This window comes from Ambystoma mexicanum, chromosome 1q (genome assembly GCF_040938575.1).
Source record: "Ambystoma mexicanum isolate Mex_15411 chromosome 1q, UKY_AmexF1_1, whole genome shotgun sequence".
NCBI lineage: Eukaryota > Metazoa > Chordata > Amphibia > Caudata > Ambystomatidae > Ambystoma > Ambystoma mexicanum.
In genome coordinates this window covers 909,563,023-909,570,080 of record NC_090922.1, presented here as the reverse complement: position 1 = coordinate 909,570,080, position 7,058 = coordinate 909,563,023, and positions in this window count along the sequence as shown.

Here is a 7,058-nt window from a genome sequence, read left to right as displayed (position 1 = left end):
CGGAGCTGGTTGAATTTCCTCAGAGCTGCTGCAGGAAACTGTAGAGCCAGGGAGAGGGACATCAGATTGCTTGCGTTGCTTGTAAAATGGCCTAAAGCTTTTGGAAGATCCTCCAGACTCCCACCAAGCAGACCCAACCAAACCTGACCCCCCTCAGATGAGTGTGGGACCTCAGATGTGATGAAAGTCTACCTTTACAGCCAGGAACCGCGCTTATTGCTATTTGCTGTACCGCGCAGAGCTGAAACGCAAACCAGCCACTGAAAGTACAGTTTGCCAGTTGCCATCTTTGACCATGCCAGTGCAGTGCAGGAGTCCCCCAACGTCCTCCCTCTTGTCCCCACGACTGAGGCCCAGGAACAGTGAGATCTGCAGAGCTGCACAGGAACAGAAGTCTTCAGCTGCATCTTTTCTTCTTTACGAAGGTACTGTAAAACAAGTCTAAGAGAACTTCCCTCTTGCTGTGTAAGTGCTTGTAACTTCTGCAACTAACAAGCCTAATTAGCTTGTGGCCCTACAATTGATTCTTCTTTTCTTCAAAGACTCCTAAGAGCTTGTGAAAAGACTTTTCCATTATTTACCAGAAGTGTGTTATCCTATCCAAGACTTTTGCCCATTGACTTTGGCTTAGCCTATTGAATTGAATGACTCTTCTAGTGAACTCTAAAAGTAATTGCCCTGCTTAGGGATATTTGTAATTTCTTGTGTTCTTTGCCTTTTACCAACTTTGTAAGAGTATTCTGAGTGCCAACTGTAAGACATTAATGTCCCCAGCACCCTTGTTACTGAAGTCACCTGTGGGTGTAGGTTGTGTCTGTGGGCCATTGCAATAGGGTCTTGTCTGATTCAGAAACTCAGAGTGTACAGTATTGAAGTATGTTTGTGTGTTACTATTCTATTGCTCCCTTCTGAAGAAGGTTTTATAACTGACTGATAAATACATTATTAATTGTTAATGCAAGAAACCTTGATTGTAAGAGTTTATTTGAATACCTTTAACAGTGAATCTTTGTGTAACTCCACTACAGCTCACATTTCCCCCTCTTGAGATAAGCCTGGCTGCTCAACACGCTAACAAAACTGTGTAGGGCAAGCTTATACCAAAGGTTGGGTTGCCTATGCCTGTAGTCATAGTTGTTTGTAGTGTTCCCAGAGGGTACTGCATTCAAACTTTGGCCAACATTGCTTTACCCTTAATGCATGGTTCCATGCATCCTGGGTAAAACAACCCAGCAGCACCCACCCCTTAATTTAGGGGTGGGGACTGGCACATACATCACTTTCATCCACCATTCACACAACTCCTTGCATGCACGCATACATAAAAACAAACACATAGTTGTCACCAACATATATGCGTGCATGACACATATACACACATGCACTTAATTTTAAAACAAAACACCTCCATAAAGCAACCCAGCAGCAGCCCCACCCCTACATTCAGTGTCCACCTTGGTCAGTAAATGTAGGTGTAGTGGCTGGCACACAAAACACGTTAACCTACATATTCACCCACCAGTCACACAATTCCTTGCATTTACGCATGCATAAAAACAAACACACCATTGACACCAACACACATGCGCACATACATACACAGTTAATTTAAATACATAGACACATATTTGAAACAGGACATGTCCTACTTGTGTCCTGCCTCTATTGTTTGTTTTATTTTGCAAATAAACTTAGTGTCATTTGACTCAAGTTTTTTCTTCCTTTTTTTGCTGGACCTTCTGGCATTTTACACTGCTCGGAGTGCGGGTTGCTGCTTTGGCGGCTCCTCCTTTTTGTGTGCATATATATATATATATATATATATATATATATATATATATATATATATATATATATTCAGTAAAAAACTTTGTTAAAGGGACGTTATGTTTAAGTTGCACTACTAAAAACCTATAAAATTCAGTGAAAAAACTTTGTTAAGTGGACATGATGTCATCTTTGATGTCCTGGGTGTTAGTCTTAGCAGTGCACGGTGGTGGCGCAAGTTATGGTTGCTTATCGGACAAATCAAAAAAAAATCTGAGCGTGGTGAATGTAAATTTAAATAGTGTACCCTATTTCCCCTTTGAGGTTGGCTCTGAAAAGAGCGATTTTTTTGTTTTTTTGCAGATAATTGAGAGACACCTTTTATTTTGTATTTCTTTTTGGTTTCTTTTTCTTATTTTACTCCTAAAATCTTCACATTAGCTTCTCCAAAGCAACCCTTATGTTCCAAAACAGCATGGCATTTCCCATAAAAGATAAAGAAATGGCATCTTCTTTAAAATAAACAACATTACCAGAATCAATGTTCTCATTATTACAAAAGAACATACAAGCTCTAAGCATGGAAGCAAACATGCCTCAGTTGATTGCACACCTAGCAATGTTTTGCTGAGGACAAAAAACAGACCTATTGTCCCATATTGCCCTAGGTACTAAAGCAGAAAAAATAACTTTGCCTTTTGGAAGGACTTTCATTACTGCTTGATCCAAGTGTTCCAAATCTGCCAACAAAGTAGGGGCACTGACATAATGCAAAGCACCACAGTGCAATACTACCACATGGGGACTGTTCACCCTGCCCACATCTTCACAAACTTGTACAATTCCCTGCACATTAAAATCAGGCACAGTGTCCACACCACCACCACTCCTTTAAAATCAAAATTGTTTGCCTCATTCCTGCATTTAGCATACTGCTCCAAACCATGCACAAACATATCTCCAACCACCAACACCCTGACTTTCTACACCTCTGCCATCTTCACTACACACAGCCTCTTTCAACACAAATACACAACCTCACCAGCTGATTGGCTCATTGCTACAGTCCTATTTCCATGCCAAATATGTTAAGAAGTCCCGTATGTGGCACATTCTGTCTGCGGACAGTCGCAGTGTCCGCGGAGCTTGTAACTCTTGGGCAGCCCTTCTACCCTTTCCACTTCACTCTCTGCACCATTCCCTCATTGGCTACAGCTAAGTAGTCACACAACCATCCACCAATCACATCCAAGAACTCTAAATCTAACTCCATCATCATAGTTCAGCACTTCAGATGTACTGATGATCACTCTGAATACAAGTCTCATGTCATTGGAAAGCACCTACTGTACAAGTCTCCAAGATTTATACTTGCAGCTTCATGCATATCCACATGCATGAATACAAACTACAGGTATGCATATTTTCTGCACAGTACATGTACAGCTCTTGTATAAATGCATATAAACAGGGCAACTGCCACTTAACCTGTATATTCTACTAAATGAACTTATTGTCATGTTTCCCATCTGCTATAATCAACTGTCCCTTCCAAACCTGTCTGCTCTCCAACATTTTTTTTTACACACACAGCTATTTAAAAAAGTATAATTTCATATTAAAAGATGGGGGAAATAACAGTGTAATTGTAGAAAACCACTTTGTAGTGTATTATAAAATTACACACAGCCAGGATGAGTTCATGCATCTTTATACACTCACACAGATAGACACTATCATTAGAAAGTCTCCCAGCTGAAACAACACCACTGCCTCTACATCACATCCTTCTGCTTTATTACCCACACCTTCACAAATGCTTACATTCCATGCTTATCTATACAGTTTCTGCCATTTACCTTATAAAAATAGCAAAATAAGTATATGATTATTTCTTCTATCTCCTAACATCCAATAACACAGCCTTAAGAAGCCAAGTGAGCTTCATACGCTTAGTATTATACTCATATTTAAACCATGTTCAACTAACAGATTCTAAATAAAATATACAGGCTGCAAATAGGCAAAGGAAACGGCATGTGCACACTATGTTCAGTTATCAAAAAACACTACTACTACAAAAACATAAAAATCAATGTCTAAATTAACAACAGTGCTATAAACTCACACATTTAGTAACTTCTTTCTTTTACAATTGCAGTGAAGACCACTCTCCTGAAAAGCAGCATCATATGAAGTATGACCAACAACTCAGAAGAAACGTACTCTTTCCATACAAAAAAGTAAGTACAATACTACAATAATGTGCTAACTGTTACTCAAACACACTAGAATGTTAGCATTTCAGAACAAACAACTGTTTCAATTTTATACCATTAGATTTAGTATTAGTGCTACCCTCACCAGTAGCTTACTTTGTATTGTCATCTGAACCCCAGTACAGTAACACACAAATACAATAATAGCGTTCCCAACTTGTTGTATTTGGTCATTGCACAATCACACACCTCCACATACATCCTTACCATCATACTCAGACACTCATGCACACATCACACATACATTGCACAACAGCCCAACCCACACTTTCTTTTTTTCTTCAACAGACCCCAAAGAATGCCTGCCAAAAAGCAACTTAGAACTAGAGCAAATAAAAATAAAAGGGTCCAAAATAAGCATCCATCTCTAGGAGAATTAGTACAAAAAGTTCATACAAAACAGCTAATGCAGTCATTAAGCGAAACAAAACAAGCTTCCAGTACAGAAACATTGCCTCCTCTTTCAAAATGTAAAACAAAACAGAAAGTGATTAACAGGAATTCAGCTACCACTACTGCTAACACTGCACCTATACATCTTGATGTAGTGGCAAGTAACCATACCAAAAAAAGTATTTTATAAAAAAAAACTTCCACCACAGAGTGCTTCAGAACCTTATAAAAACAGAAAATAAATCATGCACAACCCTTAAAACCTACCATAGAAAATGAATCTTAGAAGCTCTCATAGACAGTGCAATCCTTCTCAAAAGGAAGTTATTTATTTTAGTTTTAAACAGAATGAAACCATAAGAAAAATATCTATTAGCCTACAAAGAAGACTTGTCAATAAATGGAATGTCAACAAAAATAACTTCTTAAATATCTGTGGAGGTGAATGGAGTCACACCACGAGCACAGAACCATATTTTAATGAAGAAGCATACAAACAAAAGCACACAAACACAATTGCCATACATAGCAGTGGACGAGGGTATGAACAACTTAATAATACCATAATGGAACAAGAAATTCTGCTCAGAAAAATATCCCCAGAAAACTCAGTATCACCTCTCTATTACACCTAACCAAAACGTCCAGTGTACAAATGGCCGTGCACGTCAATGTGTAATATTGCCAAAAAATCTTTCAAATCTTTACGCCAGTTCCTCAATCAGTATGTGGAAGGCAAAGGCAAATTCAAAATGAAACTACTACAAAATATGGATACCTGTCCAGTGCGCAAATACACAGGACTACAAGGACATTCATGGCCTGCATTTCAGGACCTATTTACAAAAGAACCTTCCATCATATCAGAATGATATCAACACATCATTCAACTATAAGAAATTTGGTCCATAAACTGTACTATGCTAAAAGTCCTGCTTTAGCACTAGCCAACAATCCTCTACATAGTACAGCCAAAGAACTACACGAAGAAATAGAGCATATACAGAGAAAATATTTTGAAGTGAAAGCCACTTACAAAATGCAATAGCTTTACAATAGACTGGCAACAATTGTACAGATGGCAACCATCTACTACACACATACAAAAAATAAATACTACAATTTAAAAGTACATCCGCTGAAGTACCAAACCATGTGTGTGTGTGTGTGTGTGTGTGTGTGTGTGTTGCCGCAGACGTTTTTATAAAAGTAGCACAAAAACTGTAGACATAATGTAAAAAATAGAAGACAATGAAGATTCCAAATAGTTTGAATTAGCTCTCTACCATATAGCAGAAAACAAATACGAAATTACTGACCCCTTAATACTTTTCAGTTACTGCACTGCAAAACTTGACAACGACCAAGCTCCTTTAAGTGCTATCTATCACAAATAACGTGGAATTATTCCCACTACCAAAACCCCTGAAACAATTCAATTTATATGAGAGGATCATAATTCAAACAGTGCACCAATTTCAAGCAATAATACGCCTTCAAACTAAAACAGCAAAATTACCTCCCTCTGAATTAGTGAAAGGCATTCGTGGCAAAGTAGTTTATTTACCATTAGATCTGAAAGACAATGTACACACTCTGGGATTGCAACGTCCAATAGATCAATCTTTAATTGTCTTAGCAAATGGTGTGCCTACAAAAGACAAACAAATTTGGCAACAACTCGTGGACTTACATAAAGTTAGACAAGCCTTGCAATATCTAAAAGACAACAATGAATACTACAAAGAAATTAATATTGAAGAAAACCTGAGAGAAACCACTGAAATAATTCAAGGGTCACCAGAAACTGGTCAATTTCAACTTCTAGATCCTGCTACAGTATCCAATATTTTAGATCATTATACAATTCATCCATTACACTCTAAAGACACCATAGATGATGCACTGGAAACGTACCAAATGCGACAAGCCAAAGGATCACCAATCAGCATATGGGAAAAAAGTATAGAAGCACGTGCCTTTCCTCTACTCTTTCCTACTGGAAAAGGAGGAAGGTACAATGCTAGACCCACACAAATAACAGCATCAGAATACCGCTCACAGATTTAGACAAAATGTAGAATACATATTCCACCTACTCTTTGAAATTGAACTAGCAACTCTATGCTACGGAGTTGCACACACATTGAAATCAGGTACCCATTTTCAAAATATGTCAGCTACGCAATTACTACAAAAAGTGCAAGAACAAAATGTGGTTCTACAATCAAGCATTACACATCTTTTAGCAAAGATGCATGGTACAAAAGAATACTGGTTCTGACATCACAGATAAGTACGTTGTATGATAAGAAACCTTGGCCCATCCACTTGGTTTGTTACATTAAGTTGCGCATAATATGCATGTGAAGATTTGCATGATTTCCTATGCATAGCAAACAAAAACAAAACAAACATAGATATACTTACACCTGGAGAACTCTGCTCTTTAGAGTCTGTTATTGTTTCAAGATATGTCCATCACCACTTCATTGCTATGCTATACTTTATTTGTAATAAAACGGTTCCTCCACTCAGAGAAGTGCAACACTTCTTTTGGAGAAAAGAATACCAAGCCAGAGGAGAACCACATATCCACATGCTTTAATGGATTAATGA